Raw genomic sequence first — 26,220 nt, forward strand, 5'->3', positions numbered from 1 at the left:
ATGAATATGCATGGTATTTTAACTACATTAAATTTTAAATGTGAAAGTTTTAAATTTTAATGATTATAATGATTTAGAGAAGCCTTTCAGAACTTTCATTTCTTCCTTTCTGCTCAAGTACTTTAGAAAAATGGGTGGGTGTATCAAGAATCTGAGCATAGTTTACAAAATCTATTCCTAGGGGTGACCCCTCTTTGCAAAACCCTAATGTGGACAAAATCACATTTTTTCTTCTAGGCTCTGTTCCTAGGACACATTTTCTGTAAGGGCCTAGTATGATGATGATCTTTTAAAATGATCAATACAAAGGGAACCCCTGGTTTGTGTTACAATATGTCTCTTTTAGGAGGTGGCTTAGGGTCCTTTGCCAGATGAGCAGAGGGACATTCTTAAGGCAGAAGGTGCCAAGGGAAGATTGAAAAGCCCTCAGACCAGAGGTGGAAAGAAACAAACACGAGGGATGTGTTTTGGCAATTAGAACGTATTCCAGACAAGCATTGTCAGGATGGACACCAGTAGGCTAAATGCTGAAGGGCACAGTAGAAACAGTGGGAATATAGGCTGAGATCAATACCAGTCTTGAGATAAGGGCTAACAGGAAACGCTTGGTCCTTCCTGCGGCTAGCTGGAATGGAAATTAGAACTCGCCTTTGGATGCTGTAGTGAAGGAACAGAATACTCAAGACCTCTAGGGAAATGGCGTCTGGGTCTCCCCAGTGGGAGGGATGAGGGGCAAAAGACCTAGGTGGCTGTCTCCTAAAGGTATTAGGTGAGACAGCATGGACTCCCTGATAGCTCGATCTAGCAGAAGGACCAAAAACCTGCTGATTTGTACAGAAAACTGTCTTGAATTGATGATCCAAAGATTTATCCCTGGCTCCTGGATAGCAATGGAAGATCATGCAGGAGTCTCGGTACATCTAACTGAAGTGAATTAGGATGGAGGAAGGGGTACCAGATGGATTAACACTCCAGAATCTGGTACACTTTTCTCAAAGTTTCAGTATTCTTCTTCTCAAACAAGTTGTTAATCTTGGAGAAAACAGAAATAATATGACATAAAATATGATATGTAGTTGATGTAATTTCTCCAATGAGTTAATTTGGTCATGTGTATGAAGTATTCTTTGTCGTGTTAAAAAATCGAAAGAAGTCAAAAATAAGGCCAACATCTTATTCTATGGCCTGTAGTGTCTGGATTTAAATGATAGATGTTATAATGGCTGGGCTTGAGTTTTGGGATATGCAAAGACATCGCCATTAACTGGTCAGCCTCATTTGCCAGCGGACTCTTAATACCCCAGCACACTAGCTAATCTTTAGAAACGTGGCAATTGTGGGAACTTGTCTGCCTAAGCCCATCTGTGCTGGGGGGAAAATGTTCTTAGAGCTTAGAGGAACATTAATGTATTCCTTTATTCATTCCATCGTTCACAGAACTTACTAATACCTTCTAAATGCCAGGTGCTCAGCTAGGTTGCCCTGATTCAATTGAGAGATCATTAATGACTATGTTATAAGTGGCCGACATAGCGTACTATCCAGCTCAGTAGCACCTAAAATGAAAAATATCCAAAACCACACTCATGATTTTTTTTTTCCTCCCAAACCTATTCTGTTTTCCCTGTCTCTTACGCCAGCCTTCACTCTGTTGCCTCAGCCAGTTTGGGATTCCCTTCAATTTCTCTCTTTTTCTTACACCTGTGTCCAAGTAAATCACGAAGTTTTATTTATACTCCATCCAAACCACCTCAAAAATCTAATTCTTTCTGCATGGCCACCACCTCATTTCAGACCACCATCCTGTCTCGCTAGAGTGTTACTACAATACCCTGACCAACCCATCTAGTCTTGCTGACAACCTCTATGCCATAGAAAAGGATATTGTTTTGTCTTCCAATTAACGGATACATTCTTACATTGTGTTCATTATGCTATCAAGCTTCTCCAGGGACTTTTTAAAAATTTTGGTTATTGCATTTTTCAGTTCCATCATTTTAATTTGATTATCTTTGTATTTGTATTTGTTAATGAGATTATCTGATTTTGAATTGATTCTGTAGTGGCTTATTGAAGCAATTTTTATGATGGCTACTTAAAATCCTTGTCAAATGACTCTACATCTGTGTCATCTCAATGTCTTTTTTTTTTTTTTTTTCATTCAAACTGTGTGATTTCCTTGCTTCTTAATATGAGAAGTGCTTTTTACTTATAATTAACTTGGATATTTTGGCTATTATGTTGAAAGACTCTGAATTCTTAATCAATTTTCTATTTTAGTAGTCACCCTTATGACTTGCAGCCTGCAGACACTGACCCACTTATTTGAGCTACAGTTCTAATGACAACTTAATTTTCAGAGCCTTTGAGATGCTATTTTCATCTGCTAAGTTTGTCTGATGCCACCAGGTCTTCTGCTGGTCCTGCTGGTGCCATCTGTGAGACAGTCATTGCTTCCCCAGACTAGACCTCCTTCTTCTCTAGGCTTTGGGAGAGCTTTTTGCCTGGCCTCTGTCTATGGGCTCTTGCTTCATCCCTGCCTGAACTGAGCTTCAGGGCTGCCTGGGCTGCCCGTTGTCCCTGGAAGGAAGAGATAGGGGAGGGACCCCAACCCGCAGGGACAGAGAGTACGTCCCTTGGCCTCTTTTTTGCAGGACTCAGGTTCAACCAGGGAAAGAAGGGCTCTGCCTGAGCTGTTTTCTCCTCTGGTTTGGGAAACAGGGGATGCCAGGTCTGGATCGTTTGCTGTCATGGGGAACGGGGAGCGAACTGGAAGATGCTGGGGCACAGTATTCGTCCTCTAGTCCTGTTGTCCGTAGACAGTCTACTTTCCTCTTTCCACCTTTCTGAGTCCTCCTGTGGTAGCCCATTGTGTTATTTTCAGGGTTTATAGTTGTACTTAGAGGAGAGGAATAACAAATTATAAGTCTATGCCATCTTATCCACACCAGAAGTCCTGGCTATCCTTCTAAAGCAACTTTCTTGTTACACTCCACTTAAAATTCCTTAGTTAATTCCCATTCCTTTTGGATGAAATCAGTGCCCCTATTTGGTCTTTATCAATTAGGACTCTGTACAGCATGCAACATAAAACAAAAGTCGAACAATAATCAGTAAAGCTGGTATTTTGGCTTTTATAGCTACGAAGTTCAGAGTCATTGGGCAAGGCTCCATTCTAAGCTCCAACCACATGGCCAGAACCAGTTGCTTGAATTTGCTTCTGATTGGCTCTCTCATGGTGTTTGTAAGGTGGTTGCCAGTTTTTCTTGGGCACATTCAGGTTCATGCCCAAAGGCATGGACAGGATGCTTATATCCTCCCCGATCCCCATAAACACCAAGATAAAAGTCTAAAAGCCCTGGATTTCATTCTGATTAGATGACTTTGTCCAAACATTAACCCTGAGATTGTGGCCAAGTCAGAGACCCCTTCTTTGTAGAGTGTGTTAGAGTTGATCTTTCCTGAGACACATAGACTTTAAGGAAAGAAAAGTAAGGCTTCTGTTATTTAAAGAAAAGAGGAATGGATGCATTAGGACCCCCAGCCTTACCAAAAAAAGAAAAGAAAAGAAAAGAAAAAGAAAAAAAAAAAAAAGAAACCCTGCAAATGTCATTACAGAGGTTTTCCAGTACTGCCCTTACCTTCACCCTGCCTGCTTTGCTAGCTTCAGCCCTCCTGGTCTATCTTCTTGAACTCAAGCCAGCCGTTCAGAATTGCTTTTGAATTTTTAGATATGCCATACTTTCCCCATCTTTGAAACTATGGTCATTCTGCTTCCTTTGCTTGAAACACCCGGTTCCTCCAGCCATCTGTTCTAAACACACACACACACGTGCACACTTTTTTTTTGTATATTTCCTTCTTTTTTTAAAATATGTATATATATATATATTTTGAAGTATAGTCAGTTTACAATGTTGTGTCAACTTCTGGTGTACAGCCTAATGCTTCAGTCATACATGAACATACATATTCATTTTCATATTCTTTTTTGCCATAAGTTACTATAAGTTACTGTGCTATACAGAATGAACTTGTTGTTTATCTATTATATATACATATATATATTAGTTAATACCTGCAAACCTGGAACTGTATTTACTTCTTACTCTTCTGTTTTCATTCTAGGACTCAGTCTGCAACTATCCCTCACCCTCAAAACTGTGTGATGCCGTATTAATTCTGCACCCTCCTTTGTTTCTTTCATCACAGCATGTGCTATGCCCTACTGCAGTGTGTCCCTCACTACTTGTAAGGGGAAAATTGCCCTTCACAACTGTCTCCTTATTACCTAACCAAGTGCTTCTTGAGCAGTCCATTTGCAAGGACTCTAGGTGAGTATCCCATGCTAGAATGCATAAAGAATAGAGTAATTATACTGTCAGGGCAAACAGGAAGTGGTCTATGTAGGAGCTGTATCTTGGAAAAAGGAGTAGGAATTTCCTAGGATGTAAGAAGGGCATTTCAGGCAGTAGAAAGTTACTTCAGGGAGACAGGCAAATATAATAGATATGCTACCTGTTTCATTTTGGTTTGGTTTTTTTCTCCTAAAACGAGCCTGAACAGGTTCCTCTGTCCCCATGGACGTTATCCATTTGTGCCTCAAATCCGAGCTGAGGCTGCTCCTGCAGTCCTAAGAAATTGGCATTTTGCAGCTCCCTGGAGTCCACACGGTACGGCCCGACCCTGTTTGTTACTACTCTCTTTTCTGTGTGTAGAAATGAAGAATGAGTATCAATATATCTGAATGTCCACACTCAAATACAAATGGCAAGACCGTTCCACATCACTGGTTGCTTTGAATTCTGAGCCCCAATTTTACAGGCTACAGTACTGGGGAGAACCACTAGGTGTGTCGCTGTTTTCTTGTCAAAGGTCACTCCAGGCATGACAAAGCTAGACTGAAGGAAAGTGGCCTTGTTCTTAATGCCATGCAGCTAGGGATTAAATCGTACATCTAGAGAAGGACGGTGGAAACCTCCTTTTAAGAATTTTAAGACTATTTCCTCTGAAAGGAGTTTAGAAAGGCGCTCAAACAAGAGTGATTGTATTTTATGTGTTTTGTTTGTCTATTTGTTGCTGTTTTCATTTTGGTTAAAATGAGAGACGCTAGCATTGTTGTTGCTTCCTTGTTTGAGAGTAAGAGAAACTGAAGTCATCACTAGACGAAGTTTCTGGTTGATCTTATGTTACCACTGTCAGCAGGTAGAACTATGTAAAGCTTAGAAATTCCTGGAGCATCCATGACACTGTCTTACCAAAAGGGAATAAGGTTTCTGTCATTTGAAAAGAGAAAGGAAAAGATAATCTGTATTAAGGTCCTAGTTTGAACCAGTGACTTTAGGAGCCTCATTTTACTCACTGGAAGCATGCATGTGCACCCACCACCTAAGTTGATCACATGTTAATATTTTACCATATTTATTTCCGAAGGATTATTTAAAAGAATCAAAAATGGTGGCTGTATGTGAAGCTTCTGCTCCTTATTATATTCTCCTATTTCCTTTATCAAGAAAATGATGATGCTTTTTTCCCATGGTTATTATTCTCATGTGGATTTTTTAGGTGATTAACAGTCAAGGGTGTCATTCTTTTTTCAAGCTTTACTTATTGCTACCTTTTTTGTAAATCACTGTTCTATATAGGGGTGTCCACTTGTGAGCTATCTATTCTGTTTTTTGGCTATATTTTATTTTACTTCTATTGTGATCATGCTTAGAGATTTATCATGTATCTTAATATCAGGTTTCTCCACCAGCATTATTTATGTTGACCTTTGCTCTTCCAATGTACTTTTTTTTTGATAAATTTGTCAAGTTTTGTGAAAAAACTTATTGGAATTTTCATTGGAATTATTAATAAGTTTAAGGGACATTTTTATCTTCACAAAACTGAGTCTGCTCACTCATGAATCTATTACATCATTAGGTTCTTTTTTTTTTATTATAAATCTCTATTTGTGTCTATTTTCTATGTTTTCTCTACAACAACCTTGTGTATCTTTTCATTTAATTCCTACTGCTTCAGAGTGACATTGTTGCTATTGTGAATGGCATTCATTTCCAGTAGACTCTTTTGGGTATATAGGATTTTTTAAAGTCAGTTTTGTACCCACCCATCCTTGGTGAAATCCTAGTATCATAGGTTCATTTTTTCTTCTCTTACTGAAAGGCACTTTTTGGTGAAAGTTCAAGATTGGTAAACCTACGGTCTTCGAAAATCTTTAAAATGTTTCTATGTTATTCTAGATGGATAGTTTTGTGTGCAGTTCTAGGATGACAGTTATTTTCAATTAGCGCTTTAAAAATATGTTCCACTATGTTCAAGAATTTAGTGTGACTAAGAAATACTCCACTATCATTCTGATTTTTATCCCTTTTTTAGAAAATTATATTTTCTCTATGATGTTTTTATAACAGCCTTAATGAGATAAAATTTACATACCATGATGGACACATGGTATGTAAGTTCAGTCTGTCCAATTCACTTGTTTTTAGTATATACACAGAGTCGTGAAACCCATCGCCACTATCTCATTTTAGAATATTTCCATCACCCAAAAATATGAAATCCCTTGTCTATTAGAAGTCGCTCCCAATATCCTTTTCTCTTCCCCTGACAACTTTCTGTTTCTATGGACTTGCCTATTCTGGACATATTATATACATGAACTCATACAATATACTAGCTTCCTGAATTTAGCATGATGTTTTTAAGATTCACCCATGTGTCATTCTTCTTATTACAAAGTGATATCCCATTGTATGGATGTAACAAATATTGTTTATTTATGTCATCAATCAATAAATATTTGGGTTGTTTTCAAATTTAGGCTTTTATGAAATAATGCTGCCATGACCATTCATGTACAAGTTTTTATGTGTGCATATTTTTTACTTCTTTTGTGTATATACTAGTAGAATTTCTGGATGATATGGTAACTCCATGTTTAATATTTTGAATACCTGCAAAGAATTTTCTAAAGCAGCCCCAATATTTTACGTTTCCACCAGCAATACATGAGGCTCAAATTTCTCCACATCTTCGCCAACACTTTTTATCATCTTTTTAATTTTATTTTATTTTTAGTACAAAGAGTGGTACCTTATTGTGGTTTTGATGTGCATTTTCATGTGTAATGATTTTGAGCATCTTTTTGTTTCATGGCCATTCATATATATTATACAGGGAAATGTCTATTCAAATCCTCTGCCCATTTGTTAATTTGAGTTGTTTGCTTTTTTATTGTTGGATTGTAAGAGTTATTTATCTATTCTGTGTACAAATCCCTTATTAATTATATGATTTGCAAATATTTTCTCTAATTCTGTGTATCTTTTTTCACATTATTGAAGGCTGATTTTGTCTGATATTAGTATAACCACTCAAACTCTATTTTAGTTAATGTTTTCATAGTAGTTTTTCTACCCTTTTTACTTTTAATATGTTTGATTCTTTTAATCTGAAGTGTGTTTCTTATAGAAGACATAGACTTGCATCATTTTTTAAAAATCCATTCTACTAATATCTGTCTTTTAATCAAAACGTTTAACTCGTATACATTTAATGTAATTACTGAAAACGCAGAATTAATTCTGCCTATTATTTATTTTCATGTATTGTCTTTTTTGTGTTTTCTAGTCTTCCATCACAGCCTTCTTTTATTTTAAATAAATATGTTTAGGGTATCGTTTTAATTCCGTTTTCTCTTAACTATGTTTAAAATGTTTATTTTCTTAGTCTGCATGTTACAATAAACTTCTTAAATTAAAACAGTCTAGTTTGTAATAATAACAACTTAATTTCAATAGTATACCAAAATTTTGCTCATATGGAGCTCCATTTTCTCCTCCCCCTTTGTGTGATTATCATACAAGCTACTTCTTGATGCATCATAATCTCATCAATAAAGTATATATTTATTACTTTATTTGTCTTTTAAATTAGAATAAAAGAGTAACAAAAATCTATACTATATTTAACAATTATCTATCTATGTATTTATCTTTCTTGTTGCTCTTTATTTCTTCATGTAGATTGAGATACTATCTAATGTTCTTTGATTTCAACCTTAAGTACTTTTTTCTAGCATTTCTTGTAGGGCAGCTCTGCTTGTGACAAATTCTCTCACTGCCTCTTTCTCTTTCTTTCATGTAGAAATGTCTTAATTTCTTCCTTGGTTTTGAAGAACACTTCTGCAAAATACAGACTTCTTGGCTGACTATCTTTTTTTCCTTCAATATTTTGAATATATCATCTTGCTGCATCCTGTCCTTGATGGTTTCAGATGAGGTGTCTGCTTATAGTCTTACTGAGGATATCTTGGATGTGATGACTCATTTTTTTCTTGATGTTTTCGAGAATCTTTCTTTGTCTTTATCTTTTGACAGTTTGATAATAATGTATCCAGAATACAGTCTCTTTGAGTTTATCCTCCTTGGAATTCATTAAGTTTATTCAATGTGTAAATTAATGTTTTTCAATGAATTGGGGGATTTTTTTCCGTTGTTATTTCTTCAAACTTATTTTTTGCTTTGTTTTTTCTTTTGGGATGTTCATTATGCACATGTTAGTGAGTTATGGTATGAGGTGTTCTATTCCTCAAACTAGATAGTCTCAATTGATTTAGCTTCAAGTTCCCTGTTTTATTTTTTTAATTCTGCCTGCTGAAATCTTCTTCCTACTGAAAATCCTTTCAGTTGTTGCACCTTTCAATGGCATATTTTCTATTTCAACCTTTTTTATAATGTCTGCATCGTTACTGACAGTCTCTATTTTGTGAGACATTGTTCCTTATTTCTTTAGTTATAGCTTCCTGTAGTTCTTTGAACATCTGTACGATACCTGACTGACAATTTTTTAAGTCCAGTATCTGAGCTCCCTCAGGGAGATTTTTGTTGACATTTGGCTTTTTTATTTTAATGGGCCATATTTTCTTGCTTTTTCATGTATCTTATAAATATTTGTTGAAAACTGCACATTTTAAATAACATAAGGTAGCAACTCTAGAAATCAGATTCACCTCCACCTGCAAAAGTATTTTAGTTACTGCTGCTTATTGCTATTTTTTGTTTATTTGGTGACTTACCTGGAATAATTCTTTAAACTCTGAATTATTTATCATGTGCAACCACTGAAATCCCTTCTCCATTAACTTAATAGCTAATTTTTACAGAATTAAAAAAAAATCTTGAACTAATGTCTTCCTTCCTTTGCCAAACTCCTGTATGTATGTGTGTTGGGGGCAAGCCTTCAGTGCTTCAGCAGTTTACAACCCTGTAATTGCCTTCATTTCTTGCTTTGCAAGGACTCAGTATCACCCAGAGATGAGAGAGTAGGGCCTTCTTAGATCGTCTCTTGTTCTCAGCCCTACACATGTACCCAGCATCCTAAATCCCCAGGAATATGCTAGAGATTGTCCAACCCCACTATGTACATCTGATTCCCCACATTTTCTTTTTCAATTTTTCAGACCAGCCTCTTTACCCCACCTTGTGTTGCTGCCTCAGGAACAGCAATCAAGGTCAAACAATTTCTGGCGATTGATTTGACAAACTCCCTAGGATTAGGGCTTTCCACACTAAGCAGGCTCCGAGTCAGATCAAATAAAGATAAAGCTTATGTACGGGACAAGTGAAATAATTCTCCACTTTAGGACTCTCCGAACCCTTTGCACTCCTTCTAGTGGCTGGTAGGCTTCTGTTTTTCACAGCTTCCGTAGTTGCTAGATTGTTCGTCTTTAAGGCTCCCACAGAAATAAGGAGAGAGTGATGAAAATAGAGCTAGTTAAAATGATACAAAGCTTACCATTCTTACCAAGATGCAGACTTTTTTATTAAATAAATACTCCTTGGATTGTTACAAGCCTTTGGTTAATTTCCAGAGTTCTGAAAAAATTATTTGTAGAATTTTCACCACTGTTTTCATAGATTTTATGGAGGACTGGATTTTCGGAGTTCCTTATGCCACCATTCTGGGAATAATTCTCTCCAATAGACTTTAAAGCTTCGCGGAGTTTTAGTAAAACACATCTTAGTGTGAATGTCTCTCTCATTGTCCTGTTAGATACTCAAAGGGCATTGTACATTTGATTTGTATCTTTCTTAATTCTGAAAATTGCTCGCCTGTTATTCCTTCAAGTATTGCTTCTCTATCTTTCCTTTTATTTCAAAATTCTAGAATTTATTTTGCTGCAATTTGGAGTCTTTAATCTGTTCTTCATCTACGTAATGATTTAAAATATTTGAGGCCTTGGTCTCACTATTGCATTCTAAGTGAAATTTTAACACTGACTTCCAATTCTCTTACCTCTCTTACAGTATGACTAGTTTTTTTTATTATATATATGTATATATAATAATTTAAAATTTTTTCTGTATGTTTAATTAATTCTTTTTAAATTCTACCTGTAAAATCAAAGTTTTCCTTTCTCTTTGTTTTTGTTTCATAATCCCTTGATTTTTTGAAAAATGAACTTTGCAAAAAAACAAACAAACTTTTTTTCCTGAAACATAGCTCTTGGAGATTTTGTCATTCCATCTGCTGGAGTCAATTTGTCTTCTGTGTTGGATGTGATATTGTAATTTTAGCATTAGATTTCAACATGAATTTTGGGATTTGGATTTGCTGGCTCAATTTTCAGTAGAATATTGTTTTGTTTCATTCTCACATTTTTTCTGTTTATGCTCACTTTTTCCTGCCTAAGATTTCCTGGTCCACGGTCCATAAAAAGTTACTGCGGTGTGATTGGACACGTCTGTGCTGAGGTAGTATTAGGGATATGAGAGAGCCGCTCGCGAGGCATCTTGTTCCAGTGTGAGTCTCTGGCTGCCATCTTCCTAAGCCTGCAGCTATCCAGGAACTAGAATTCTGGAAAGTGTTTAGGGACAACCCTTTTCTGCCCCATCATCATCCTTCTGAGGTCCAGATGTTAGTCCCAATAAGGTAGGTTTAAACATTAAGCCTTCTCAGATCCAGGTATTAGTCAGAACAAGGTTGGTTATACTGCAATGACCAGTGACCCCATTACCTCCACGGCATGAAAAACAACAGCGAAGTTTGATGTCTCACTCATTCTTAGTGTCTGCTGTGAGTGCTTGGCTATGATTCAGTGTCATCATTCTGAGACCCAGGAAGATGGGGTTTTTCTCTTTCGTAATCAAGAAGGCATGCAGAAACCACTCACTGATTCCTAAATCTTCCACAAGGAGTTACATCACTTCTGCTCATATTTCATTGGCTTGAGCCAATCACAAGGCCAAGCCCAACATCAACAGCACAATAAAGCAGATTCTTCCCCTCAGAGGGTTAATGAGTGTTTGACGTTACGGTAGAATACAGTATATACCACATTCTCTCTATGTACCTTTTTTTACCTGTAATAGCTTAACTCTCAGCTACCACTCTCTGCCTTGAGTACAACTTCGGCTTTAAACATCACTCTGTATTTCTACTTCATGTAGTTGGTTTCTTGATTTTAGCTCAGCTGTCTTTCCAGTTTTCTGTTTTTCACTTTTGTGTCTCACTGCTCTATGTATGTTTGTAGTACAGGAAGATACCTCAAATAAAAAATTCAGTGTCATCTTCTTCAGAATGTTATCCATCATTTTTTTTTTTTTTGGTGGGAAAAAAAATCGAACTCCATAAACCCATGATTAAATCTCCACTCCTCCCCACCAGCCATCTCTTAGGATTAGTGTTATTTTCAGAATGCAAAACTCACGTCATCGAGACGGGTACGACATGGAATCTCAATATTTTCCAAAGTCTTGGTGTTAATCAATCAAGTAGAATTTCCATGTAACCGAAATGTATAGCTTGTTTTGAAATGTTTTCTCCTTAGTAAGTGTAAATGGGTGCTTATTCCGCGGAGCCGTGCAATTTTTGGTTTAATAGAAGCCTAGTTGCTCATTTGTTTACTCTGCTTACTCCCTAAGGGCTAAGCCTTTTGTGCCTGAATACAGTGCTTAGTAAACAGAAGAAAGAATAGTAATTGTCGGCACTGCCCTGCTGCCTTATTCCTAAGAGCAGGACTTGGCTGCAGACCAGTTGGCTCTTGGGTAGAACCAACCGTGTTGCCCTCACGCTCAGGCTTCCAGCTGTCACGAAACAGATCTTGGGCTCAGAGACACACATTGGCAGAATAATATCCTGTCTTACTACAGTGGGTCAGCAGAGCTCAGCTCAGCTAGCACCAGTCTGCCTTATCACTCACTCCTTCCATCAACTTTTACATCCTGTATACTTTCTTCCTCTAGTGCATATATCCCACCTGTGGAATACTGGCCTCTTACCCAGATGCGTCATTGGTGCTGGACAAAAGGAAACTAACCTCTACCTTTTCCCCCACCAAAAGCTCGCATTTTTGCAGGCAAACCATCGTGCAGACAGAAATTAATGTCTTCTCTATGACTGGCACTGAGAAAGAGGAATTAAAACTCACGTTCAAAAATGCAGGAAATAAAAAGTCCTCCAATTAATAAAACAAGGATCTCTCTGTAAGTGAGTCCTATCTGGAATAACTGACTCTCCATTACTGGAGATTTTCAAGCAAAGTTTGGTGATAATTTGGTATCACAAAAGAGGAGGTATTCTTTGTGTGTGTGTGTGTGTGTGTGTGTGTGTGTGTGTTCCAGTCCTTTTATAAAAAGCCTTTCTTAATGATCTTGGATTTTATTCTTTTGGATTATATTCTTTAATCAACATTTGCTTTTTTTAATCTCACTTCTCTCAAATCTTTCTCGTGTTTCAAATACATATATTAAGGTTTCCGACATTAAAAAAAATTCCTTTTTTCCCTCAATTCTGTTTCTCTTTGAAGTATCATCTCTTTCCTTTTCTTTACCAAAGGATTTGTGTTTAGCAATGTGTATTCTTAAAAGCAGGATGCATGATACTGCCCGCTGCAGTCTGGCCTGTATCCCCACAACTGTATGAAACTTACGTGACAGACGTAAGAGCTGGTCCAAGGGGGTTATATATGTACTTTCAGGCTCATAGGAGGTCGTGATATATGGCCCTTTCTCCTGAAGTACAGATTTTACTCAATATTAAGACATTGAAAACATTATTTTATTATTAAAACAAACACAAATCGTGGCATACACTGCATAAATCTTCATGAACTTAATATTAAAATAAGATCTTCGAAGCCCAGCAGTACCCCCAGGTTGCCAAACAGCTCCCACTGAAGTCTGCTGGGTCCACCGTGGAGCAGCAACCTAAGCGTTTTGTGGATGAGACCACGTGTCCTGCAGGCAAGTCTGAAAGGGCTGTGGCAGGCAGTCTGGGCCCCTGGATTCTTGAAGCTAATCAAACGTAGCTTCCCTCCAGGGCAAAGACCCACAGTGATGATAACCTGCTGGAAGAAAGCCCAAATTTATCAAAATAGCCACAATAGAAGCGAAGGGGAAAGTGGTTTTAAAAAAAAAAACAGGGAAAAAGAAAATGCTGCCTTATCAGTAAGTGGGAGGTCATTTTTTTGTTGTCATTACTTTGCAAAAATGACAGGAGAGGGAGCTCTAGAGCCATAATGTAGGGAAACTGTCCTGACCCATCAGTCTTCCTCAAAGTACAGAGAAACTCCAAAGAAGGAAGAGAGGAGAGAGGAGAAAAAAGGGAGGGGGAACCAGAAGAAGAGGAGGAGAATTAATCATGGTCAGTTTCAGTACAGAATTATCGTGAGTTATTATTGGGAAAAGACAATACAAGCAGAATGGTTCAGGCAGTGAAAGGATGCCAGGAAGATGCTCCCCGCATAATAGAAAATTAAACCTAATACATGTACTTTTTAAATAGTTTAAATAAATTAAAGAGGCTATGAAAGAACAGCACGTGCTACGGTTAGGGAAACTCTGAATTGAGGCGATTAGGAAAATTAAGATCAAAACAGGAAAACAAATTACAAAAGAAAATGAACATTTTTATCAGTCTTTTTTTCTGTTCTGGTTTTTTGGGGTTTTTTTGTTTGTTTGTTTTTTGTTTTTGTTTTTGTTTTTGTTCTATTGCATCTAACACTGTTGATCTGGAACCCTGCTCCTCTGCCCTCCAGTAGATGCCAGCCCTCCCTGTTGTCCTCCAGCAGCTTCTTTCTGCTCTGATTCAGGGACTTTTCTTCATCGCTGTCACAGAAGAGGGACATTTTTTCCTGGCTCTCTCTTGCCCAGTCCTTTCAATTCACTCTACTCAGTGGCTGCAGCAACGTCTAAAGTTTAAATCAACGTGAATGTGCCTGCATTCCAAATATGCCAGTCTTTTCCTGCCTGATCGCCCCATGACTAGCCAGCTGCCTTTTGGGGGCCTCACTGGCATCTCAGGTGGACCATGTCTGAAGTTACCTATGCAGTGCTTAAACCTGTACCTCATCTAAAATTCTATACCTTGAAAAATGGTATTTCTTTCCTCTCACTCTCTCAGATTCAAAGCTCCAAAAGCATCTGTCACTGCTCTCTTTCTCACTCTGACATTTAATCAAATGTTCCTTGTCTGCTCATTTTTGCTTCCAAAGTTTTTCTCAAGTCTGTTGCCTCCTTCCCCTCTCCACCACCACTGCTCAGCTCCCTCCACCTCTCAGAAGTGGGCTCTTGCAGTAACTCACTTGCCTTCTCTGACTTCGTTCTGTCTCATCGGCAAGTGGCATTGTAGAATCATTGGTTTACACAGGTTGGTCAAGTTTGTAACTGGAATTTAACTGTCTTTTATAATCTGGTACCCAACTTCCCTCGTAATTACATTTCCCATTCCTACATTTTAACCCAGTGCCCCTGAGGATATAGAGAAGGGCTTGGCTGGGCTGGGACCAGTCAGAACACAGAGAGTAGGAGGTAACACAGAGGCCATGCAAGTGACGGAGACCCAAAGGGCTGGGGGTAATTTGAGGCCAGTCATCATTCTGATAGTGAAATTAAATAACAGAGACACTGATCACCCAGGTAACATTTAGTTGGGCAGTCCGCCAATCATTCATTGAGAACTTGCTGAATGCCAGGGAGTAGGCAAGTGCTAATGCCAGGGTTAATCAGCATCAAAGATCTAATGAAAGGGGCAGGGGCCTAGTCCTTGAGGATATATTGTTTTAAAAGAGCTCTGAGGTCTAGAAAGTAAGAGAGGTAAAGAGATTTGGGGCCTAATGCAAAGGAAATCTTTCTAAAAGCTGGAGTGCCACGTGGGAGATAGTATTTTGAGACATTCAAGCAAAGGCTGGGGAGCCCTGCCTGACAGTACTAAAGGGGAATTCCTGCCCCAGGCTTGTGGCGGACTGGTTGCCTTTGGGGTTTCTGCTACTCCCAGAGGCCAGATGGGATACTGTAGCAGGCAGTGTCTCCACGCAGGACTCCCAGCTAAGAGGGCTGTTTTGGCTGGCTGCTTCAAGATCACTCCCTGCAATACCAGTATTCTTATTTCCTGGCCATAGTTCAACTAGAAATGTGGTTTCTAGGAGTGCCTTTGACCTTATCTCTTGCCGTGGTCCTAGCTCCATGCAGACACTGATGCCCAAGGACAGGGATGCGAGGCCCTGCTGTGATACATGCTCAGATTTCGTGGCCCCATGCATAGCAGAGAAGAGGTCTGAAATGGATTTCTGATATTGGTTCATATTTGACCTTTGACCTCAATGTCTTCCTAGAGCTTCTTGCCTTTCATTCTCTTGGCTTCCCCTTTGGCATCCTGTCCTGATGTCTAGATCTCTTGTCCTTGGATATGATTCTCTGTCCCCTGCCGTTGCACTGAATATCTGTGTTATAGCCCATTATTGACAACTAGAAAACTGTATGCAACAGTTATTTGAGAACCAAGTTAACACTAGTAAGGTTTTTCTGGTGCTCTTCTGGGTTTCTTTGTATTTACTTTCCTGGGGGAAAAACATCTTACATGTGGTTAGAATTTTTCTGAGATTCCCTTGTGACTTTTGGTTTTAAGAAGTGAACAAACCCTAGGTAAATTGTTATCAACTTATTTTTATCTATTGGCAGAAAATGGAAGCCTACTTGATCACTAACATTGACTTGGCTTCATTGTTAAGCATTCCAATAATGAGTATCATTAATTCATTTAACAATTACCAAATTCCAATATTGGGTAAGTCACTGTGCCCTAGTTTGTGGAGAAGGAGACAGGATGTCCCATGTTGAGGTCATTCCCTTGGATTTAGTAAGTGCTCAATAAACATTAGCACTCTTGCTGTTGATGATGATAAAAATGATTCAAGTAGCATAAACATTGCTGAAAGTCTTATTGTCCGAGTCAAAATATTTTGAAATTATAAGAGATTAACAATGAGACCACAAAGCATCAAGTAAGACATATCAAAACTTAAGAGTATAATCTAAAGTGATCAAAAGGACTGAAATGCCAATCAAAGAGGTTTGTAAGTGTGATTAGGGGTCTGCCAGATTGAGTTCTTATTTGAGTTAAGAGTGACAAGGAGCACAGAGCCCAGTGTCTTGATGTGGTGTGGGCAGCTGGGACACAGGGGAATGGGGGGCAGTGTCTATGAGAGATCTTGTGACTAGTGCTTACAGGGGAAGAGATTTGGGGAAACTGGGGAAGATTTGAGCCAGGGAAAGGCAAAGATATTAGGGCAAATAGCCATTTTGTTCACAGGGAGAAATCGTGAATTAAAATCAATATAACAAGAATATTTCAGGAAACCAAGTCCTGGAATGCTGTGTGCTGGCATATTCCTATTAGGGAGAAACTAGTGTGCTTGATTAGAGAAGATGTGGCAACTGTCCAGAGTGTGTATTTTAGAGCATTCAATGTAGTCCAGCCACCATGTTTGATTTCAGGAATTTAGAGAAATAGATCTGTGGTGTTGGGATCAGTACACACTGGGAATTAAGAGCATAAGATTGAAGTATATGTGAAAACGTGCAGTTGAAGTGGTGACTCTTTCAGGTTCCTTACGCTTTGGCAAGATACTGTTAGAGAACTGTGGGGGTTTTTTTTTGTCTTTTTGTCTTCAAAAAATGAGCTGACACATTCCAGGTGGAATGAAGGCCATTAACAGATTGCCAAGCCCTGGACAATGAATTACTGGCCTCAAGTTGTGGCATTACAGGAGTGAGGGTCAATCATTGTGTCCCTGGTGTCCACAGAGTTCGTAATTTTAGACATTGTGCAAATGGAAAACTGTAATTTTTCAGCTGCCTTTTGCCGGTCTCCTGAATGGCAGCCCAGTCAAATATGACAGATATATTGCTGTTTACCTGGGACAAACATGGCTTATCTTTTAAGACACTGTTTGAGGAGTGCACAGAATTTCCAGGGAAAGAAATATTCTGGAGGATGGATATGCTCACACGTTCCTGTGGCATTTGTTTTCTCCACATAACGTCCATGGGATGTGATGGCAAATTCAGATTATCTGTTCCAATAGACACATTCAGTTTAACACTCAACATGATTCATCGCTATCCCGTGCTCTGCTTTCTCTCAGTTCCTTTAAATTACCAAAATCTCTTATATGTAAGCTGCACTGACCCAGTTTTTATTTTAGGACTATGAGGAAAGCATCTCTTACCCCAAATTAGGAAAATTCCACCATTAGATTTAGATTTAATTTGCTATCAGACTGTTAAAAATAACGATGATCTGGGTAAAAGAACGGTAAAATCCACTCGCAGTTACTTGTACTTATCAGGAATTTTTAAAATCAAATTCCCTTTATTTTAACACCTCATTAATATCAGATATATTTAAAGAATATTTAATTAGGCCTTAGGAAAGGGGAGAGAATAGAGATCAGTCGAGACTGAGAGAGGGGAAGCTCCCATGTGCTGCCACAAGTAAGTAGCATCTCAGATAAATGTAAATGTCTGAAAGTCATGCCGGGGTCAGGGTGTGCAGCAGCAGAAAATGGATGCACAGAAGAGTTTGAACATATGCAGCTCATACTTTATAAATCAGCCTGAGGCTGCTCTGCATGCTCTGACTGCAGTGCAAACAAATGTGCCATTCAAGGTGATCAAATTGGTAAACTCAGATTTTATGGGCTAAAACTAAAAAACTAGAGATGATGGTAACTGCTCAGAGCCCTGCCTGTCCTTGTCAATTTATGATGTTTGCTCAGATACGTTGATTTCAAGGTGGAAACGTGTACCTTTCAAATCCTGACTATATGAAACGCCAGGGTTAATGTGGAAGAGAAGGACCATCCATGAAGCAATGTTATCCACCAGGCTTTAGTGATTGTGCTGAATTCTCACAACAAGCCTCTGAGGGAAGACAAAGGTGGAGGAAATCATAACTTAGAGAGCATTAAAGAACTTGTCTGAGGCCACGTGACTCTTAGGTGGGGAATCTGGGATTCAAAGAGAGCTCTGTGAAGAAGCAGACCCTTTCACTTCCTCTAAGTCATTCTACCCTGCAGGAAAGGTACCTGTGTTGGATGAATGCAGACACATCCATTGATTTTGTTATATTGTAACTGGAGGATTAGAGAAGTTGATATATGGATGCCAGGGTTGGTTGAGAAGTTTGTTTTGGAAATGCATAGTTACTATCTTGTAAATTGCATGTAAATATTTCTGCACTTATTTGTGTCAGACTCGACATGACAGAATAGGTAGCAAAATCCAATTAGCCATGCATCTCCTGATGAATCAGTGAAGACAACTGCAGCAGCAAGAGTGTGCTTATTTTGTCCTTGCTAAAGGGCACATTTTTACCAAACATTGGTTCAATAATATCATTTGTAAATCTTAGAAATCTTGCTCTTTATAATTATTCACCTTAAAAAATTTCTTTTTCTTTCTTTCTCTCTTTCTTCCTTTCCTTCCTTCCTTCTTTCTTTCTCTCTTTCTTCCTTTCCTTCCTTCCTTCTTTCTTTCTCTCTTTCTTTCTTTCCTTCCTTCCTTTGAAAATTTAAGAGATAATTGAGAATCTCTTTGATGCCATTTAAAAAAGACTTGCAGATGAGCAAAGGATGGATTTTGGAGTTACTACAGTGCTGATGAGAGAGTGTGGGCTTTTGGGTCAAATACACCTATCTTCAAGCATAAATAGTTATTAGTTGTGTGACCTTGGGTAAGACATTTAAACTATCTATTCTTCCCTTTCTTAAGCTATAAAGTAGAGGCAGTCATATCTTTTCACAGGGTTGTGGTGAGCATTAGATGAGAGAACAGTACAAAAATATTTAGCCCAGTATTTTGAACATAATAAGTGCACAGTAAATGCTAGCTAAAAAATTACTATCACTATTACTGCTGTCATAACACCTGGGACAATTATTGATTCTCTCCAAGTCTCAGATTCCTCTCTTTTAAAGTGAGGCTAAATTGAGAAAGCATATGTGAAGTATTCACCCCAGCACAGAGCCTTAATAAATGTGAGTGACTCTTCTCAGTCCATTTTCTTCCAGATACCCTCTTGTTGCCAAGTAACTACCTTTTGCTAGGCTTGGGGTTGCGGGCAGTCCAACCTGACACTATTTCCAGATCCCTGGTATTTCAGTATGGTCTATGAGTTTTCTAGGAAGATACATGTTCTCAAATTTATCTTCCCTGACCAAACGAGTCACCAAGGGAACTCTGACCTACCTTTAGTCTGATTAGATATCAATTAGCTTCCTGCTATCAGAAAGGGACTGCCTTATTGTGGGTTAGAGTACCCCAGGTAGATTGACATCAGTCATATAACTTTATATCAGTGTCCCTTAGAACTTGCTGTTTTCATCTAGACAGTGCTCTTCAAGTGTAATGTGCACACACATCCCCTGGTGACCTTTTGGACATGAAGCTTCAGTTTCAGTAGGTCTGGGTCAAGGCCGAAAGTTCTGAATTTTGAAGGTCCCAGGTGACAAGGATGCTGCAGGGTCACACTTAGCATCCCAGTGACTTGCAAATGGTGGTGTTTAGTTAATGAGGCCATACCCTATAAAGATGATATATTTGATTAACAGATATTAGCAGACCTTCCTTTCAAGATATATGTTCTCCTCACTGAGATTTTTCAATACCTTTCCCCCTTTTTTTTTAGTTAGTTTTGTTTTTTATTGAAGTGCAGTTGATTTACAATGTTAGTTTCAGGTGTACAGCAAAGTGACTCATGTATACATATATGTACATATATATTTTTTAGATTCTTTTCCATTATATGTCATTACACAAAATTGAATATAAAGCCCTGTGCTATATACCGTTAAGTCTTTTTTTTTTTTTATCAGTTTTATATATAGTAATGTCAACACCCTTCCCTTTAAACGTGAAGGTACTTAAAGCAAAAATGCTAACTGTTCGTCAAATAAATGGGTTATTTTTATATCTACCAATCTTTGATCTTTATTTTTGTTTTTCTTTTTAGTACCCGTCCCTCTTCTCAGCTTGGCAGACTCCTACTCATCCTTCCAGGTGCAGTTCAGATTTCTCCTCCTCTGTGAACTGTCCCTGGTTCATCTCCTTCCCCCCAAAAAAACGCGTATTTTTTTCTTCACTGTGCTGCCTTGGCATGTTGCACGTACTTAAGTTTAGCAACTATCCTTTTCTTTCATAACTTTTTTTCTCTATTTTTTATTCTTGATGATAATAGAGCACCACAAGACAATTTCAGACCCAGTTCCCAGCATCTGATACGATCTTGGCAGACAGTAGACACTCAAAAAATGTAGGAGGCTGAAGGTATACAGGAGAACAAGCAGAGCCTGTTGGAGGCAGGCAGGCCTGGGTTTGAATTCTTGTTCCCCAGCCATCAATGTAAAGTTTTATAAGTAGCTTAGCTTTTCTTGACCTCAGTTTCTTCACCTATCAAAATTAAAATATTTCACCTCTCTCTATAAGGCTGCTGTGAGGATTCTATAAGATAACATCTGTGTTGCATTTAGCCCCAGGACCTGAGGATTAGCCGATAAATATTAATATCATGGTTTATTATCATTCTTAGTATCATTGGATTGTTTGAAAATTACCTCCAGTCTCATCAGTATATATCAGAATGCAATTCTTCCCCTCCCATTTTAGAGTGAAAGAGTTAATGTTATATTTATTTTATTATGGTCTCATAGCATCCAGTGTTACTATTAGGACTCTCAACTTCATAGAATAAGGACTGTCTAAATCAATAAAAAATGAAATGTATAAATGCATATTATCTTACATTTCACATATCAGGCCCTTGAAAGATGTTTTTGAACTAAGTCACCAGAAGACTTCCTTTGAGCAACACGTCTTCCATTTAAGCAGCTTTATGACCGAGAGCATTCAGCATTTCCAAGGTCAACCATTTACTAACAGACTTAATATGCAAATTGGGATATGGTGTCTGCTGTGTCTAGTGTTCATTTTCACTGCTGTGTTTATGCTAAAATCCCCTCTGACCCATCTGGCCAAGAACTTGCCTGAGATGTCCCCTCCCTCCTTGGGTCTTGCCCTTTGCTGAGGAGATAAACGGATTAAGAACATGAAATAATTGAAGCACATCAAGTGGAGAAGACAGTCACTTTCCACAGAGTCGCCTGCATTGATTGCAATTTCAATGCATGAGATGACGTCTTTCCCAGGAGTGTGGAAAAGAAATAGTTTATCAAATGCCCAGGAAATCTCTCAAGGAAACTAATTAATGGCATTATTATGTTAAGCACAGCAAAGATTATTGAAAAGTTTCCTGTTACTCAGAATGCTTTAGAAAATAAATTATGATTACCTTGGATACTGTGCTTTAATGAATCGTCCATTGATTTTCTGTATATTTACAGAGAGGTTTCAGACTCTTATTTTTAGTAATTTACACAGGCACAGGAAAGAGAAAGTCATTTTCTGCTATTGCATGTGAAAACCAAGAACTTGAAATGAAGGGGAGGAAAACCAGACCTGCCGCACGTGTGTTTCTCTTGAGTCTATAACTAGAAATGCACTGGCTGAATTGAAGGGGGACGTGCATGCCCAGACGTGCTAGGCAATGCCACGATTTCCACCAAAGGGCAAAGGGGTCACAGCAATTGGCATTTCAACTGCTTTGTGTCCTTCACAACAGGTGGTATCGTGGACTTTCCAATTTTGCCACTTTGCTGTATATGAAATGCATCTTGTCTTGTTTGTATTTCCTTCTGTGTTGTGGCCATCTGGATCGCCCCACCCTCCCTACCCCTGCCTTTTTTATGATTACTTCTTCCAGTCTTCAGCCCAGTTTTCTCTTTGGTTGCCAGGCTTTTTCTTTTTGATTAATAATACTTCTCTATACATTCAAAATATTTGGTCTGTGTGAGTCTGTGTGTATGTATGTCGGGGACATACTATGATTTGTACTTTTATTTGGTTTCTGATGCTTTTGGTGAATACAAGTTAATTATGGACTTTAATGTAAATTTGACCTATATTTTCCTTTAGTTTTTTTTTTTTTTTAGTTTGTGCTTTTTGTGTCGTGTATAAGCGATCCACCCCAACCTTGAATTTCTGAAAATATACTCTTTCACTTCCAAAACTTTTTACGTTTTTGCCTTTCCTATTTAGATCTTTAATCCACCTTGAACTGAATTTTCTTGTTGTGCTGGTTGTACCAGTCAGGCCCAATGAAGAGATAGAGATAAACCAGTTTTTCTAAGAATAATTTGATACAATGATGTGTTAAGTAGATGTTAACTACATCCAACTGGTAATTATGTCTAGAAAGACAAAACAACCAACCAAAAAAAGAACCTTGAATGATCACAGAGGCAGCAACTGTAGGAAGCAGCTGCCCTATGTATATTTCACTGTATAACTGGGGAAACAAAGGGAGAGACTGCCATGATTAATATTTATTAATGTAGAGGAAGAGGCCCAAGTGCTGAAACTCAGGCTCCTGAGGAGGGGGTGCTGCTCCGTTGATTCTGATGTCCCTGAGCTGGTAGGAGGGGCCCTGGCCAGCTGGAGCCGGTATCTCTGAGGGAGAAGAGTGCAGAAAAACTGTATTTAACTACTGCGATGGGGAGGTGCTGCCTCTGCCAAGTTGACACTCACAGGGATAGAAAGCGGACCGGAAGCCAACAGGAAGCCATGGTTTGGGGCTGCTTCAGCTTCCCAAACTTTTCTCTCTGTCTCCCCAGTTTAGTGAGATCATCGTGTGTCGCATGAGGTCCAGAAAGCACCTCCAGGTGAAAAGCCAGGACAATCAGAGGGCTCACCTCCTTAGACTCCCCTCATGTCTCCACTCAGTGAGCACAGTTCTACACTGCCAGATTTCCGACGTCTGATAACATTTGTTTTCTAGTCGTATACAGCAGGAAGGGGAGTTTAGTCCCCGGTAATTTAACATGGCTAGAGGCAAAGCTTCTTATATTCTTGATTCTGTTGCATTTTTATTCTTCTGGTAGTTTATAAATTTTACATTATTACTTTATATTCTTTTAGTGAGTGCAGTTTCCTGACATTTTTGTTATGTATTTTAATTTTAACTTTATTTTTAAGTGAAATGCAATGCTTATAACTTTTTAGGGAGGTTTTCATGGTGACCGTCTCTCTCTTCTCTTTGTCTGTCTTGGAATGTCTTTATTTGCCTCACACTTAGAAGGTAATTCCATCGGATATAAAATTCTAGCCAGGTATCTTTTCTCTTTAGCACAATGAATATATTATTCTACTTTCTATGACTTCCATTGTTGCTCTTAGTCTGCTATTCCTTTGCAGGTAATCAATGATGTTTTTAAGGGATTTTAATTTTTTGTTTTTGTTTTTGAAGTTCTCGAGTTTCACTGTAATAAACCGTGCATGCATTTCTCTATTTTCTACTTGGAGTTCTTTGACTTCTTGAATCTGTGCTTATTTCATCCTCTCTGGAATTTCTCATCCATCATGTCCTCCAGTGTTACCTCTATTTTATTCCCTTTCTCTTCTTTTTTGGAAAATTTGAATGAATGTTAGATCCTCTCTTTCTTCTGTGTCTCTTAATTACTTCCCCCCCCCCCCCATTTTTTCCATGTTATTTGATCTCTGCTGCATTCTGGATAAGTCCTATTACTTATTTCCAGTTTACTATGTATCTCTTTAGCTATTTCTAATCTGATGTTAATTCCATCCAATTTTTAAATCTTGATTTTTTTTTTTTTTTTTACTCAAGCAATTATCTTTTTTTTTTTTTCCCCAAAACTACCAGGTCATATTTTACCATGCCATGCTACATACAGATACTATCTAGCTTGACTTTTTCTTTTGTCTTAAAACATAGTGAGCTTCATTAAAAACCATGTCTGATATAGAAAAATCATTTTTTTTCACTGTCAGTTCTTGTTCATGGAGATTTGTTTTCTTGTGTATCTCACTGTTTTTTATTTTGTAATGCTGGTGATCTTCCTTGGAAATTACTCTGTGACTTAAGTTGAGGACTCAAGAAAGAAAGTGCTTTTTAAAAAAAAAAATTTATTTGCATTCTTAATGCCTAAGAAAGTGTCTGGGGTGCCTGGGAGTCGTAGGTGCCTGGAAGTCCTTAAATGCATGTCTTGAGATCCCTTGGACCACTCAGGTGAATTTGAACTACATATAGACAAGGAAAGGATTTGAGGTTACGAACTTCGCAGGGACTTTTATTTCCCTCTTTGCTAATCAGCACCACTAGATTTTCTATTTCCTTGGGGTGGGAAGTGATAGTTTTATTTTTCTGCTTAATCTGTGTCTCAAATTTGGGGCTATTTTCAGGTGTAGCTTCCTTCTAGAGAGACTGCACTTTCACTCCTAAACTTGGCTGGGCCCTGGCCATCTAAGCCAAAGATCAAATTTGCTGTGATAGGTGAAATTTATTAGGGCAAAAAAAGTGACTTCCGTGTTCTGTTTACCACTTTATGTAATCTTATTTACCTAGATATTGGCATGATAAATCCTTGTTGTCATCTCCACTCTACAACGCTTCTAAGAAGATTTAAAAAATATATTTCACTTGATTTCATACTAATAACTTATTCTAATATTTTCAGTGAAAGAGTTGGTCCAAATGGCACAACTCAGCATAGCCCCTAAAGCAGAGGTTCCCTACATAGATCTTCATCTGATATGGCTTCTCCTTTGTTTAAAAGCTATACCTTTGTACTTTTGACAGGTTAATTATTTTTAGTGACATCTCTTACCTTTCAACAAACTGCTACTTTAATGATTGGGTGAAAAAAAAGGACTTTGGGGCAGATAATGTCATTAAAATTTCCTTTGCAATGATATCTTTTCAGGATGCTTGTGTCAACATCTTAGTATGCAAATACATTTCTTTCCAAACAAATAATCAATGTTGTTTGCTTTTTTTCCCTTTAACTTTTGGCTTTAGAAGATCACTCCTGAGTTATGTGAAAACTCAAATTAGTGTTTACATTAACTTACTTCTAATGTTAACGAAGCACATGAATTTGTAAGTGCAAGTAACCAGTGAATGATAATAAATTTACTATTCAGATATGTTTTCCTATCGAAGAAGGCTTGGACCTCATCTATTCTCTACCAGTTAGCCATCCAGTATCAGGCATGAGATTAATTCCCAACTTATATGATAACCTGTGTTTACCAACATGATAGTCCAAAATCAGTGTACTTACTGAAATGGTTAGACTTATTGAGGAAGGTCATTTTCAGCCCCTAATGGCCCACTATTATATCTCGGAGTCATTAACAGTATCTTGTTCAAACATTTTGTCTTCTTCCATAGACAGCAGAGATGACATTAGTGATGGTATGGATGATGGATATAATAGCACCTATCTATAAGGTTTTGTGAAGAATTAGGATCCACTGCAGAATTCTAAGCTAAGCACTGATAGCTGAGCCCTTGGAGAATAAAAAAGACAAGACCCTTGTCCTAATGTTGTTATTTTCATTCTAGTGGAGAAAAAGCGATAAACTAATAGGTGGCAGATAAAATGTAACTGAGATTCAATAGCGCAATGGATAAGATAACAAGAAAATGTGGAAGAGGATAACAAAGGGGGTGGCAACGAAGGCTCGTATGCTCAGTGAAATGCAGGCTAAGATGCGAACATGAGAAAGACCAGCAACTTGGAGGACCCAGGGGAAGTGGTAGCAGAAGGAGTAACTTCCACCTGCACCTGCCTGTCCTAGGAGTGGACTGAAAGAAAATATATTTGGAAGATGATCAGTGAGAAGCAAATTGGCTTAAAGGAGAGATTTCCTATTCCTGGATTATGTAGGTCTTTCAGACAGTGATGTGAAATCTGTTTCAAGGTAGAGAGGGGTCTGGGGAACAGAAGTAGACACACCAGTTTAAAAGCACCAGGTTAGAGCACAAAAAAGTTGGTGTGGGCTTGAACCAGCG

General features: G+C 38.2%; 1 protein-coding gene and 1 long non-coding RNA gene across 12 annotated transcripts in view; both read left to right on the top strand.

Moving 5' to 3' along the window:
• The window catches only part of NRG3 (neuregulin 3), a 937,576-nt gene that overhangs the window by 754,468 nt on the left and 156,888 nt on the right, over positions 1–26,220 (top strand). The gene's annotated exons all lie outside the window — the stretch shown is intronic.
• Positions 5,778–17,131, top strand: LOC116667220. The gene is made up of 3 exons (XR_004324035.1): positions 5,778–5,789; positions 12,960–12,962; positions 16,844–17,131. It is a non-coding gene; the product is annotated as an uncharacterized LOC116667220 (long non-coding RNA).

This window comes from Camelus ferus, chromosome 11 (assembly GCF_009834535.1).
Source record: "Camelus ferus isolate YT-003-E chromosome 11, BCGSAC_Cfer_1.0, whole genome shotgun sequence".
In the NCBI taxonomy this organism is placed as follows: domain Eukaryota; kingdom Metazoa; phylum Chordata; class Mammalia; order Artiodactyla; family Camelidae; genus Camelus; species Camelus ferus.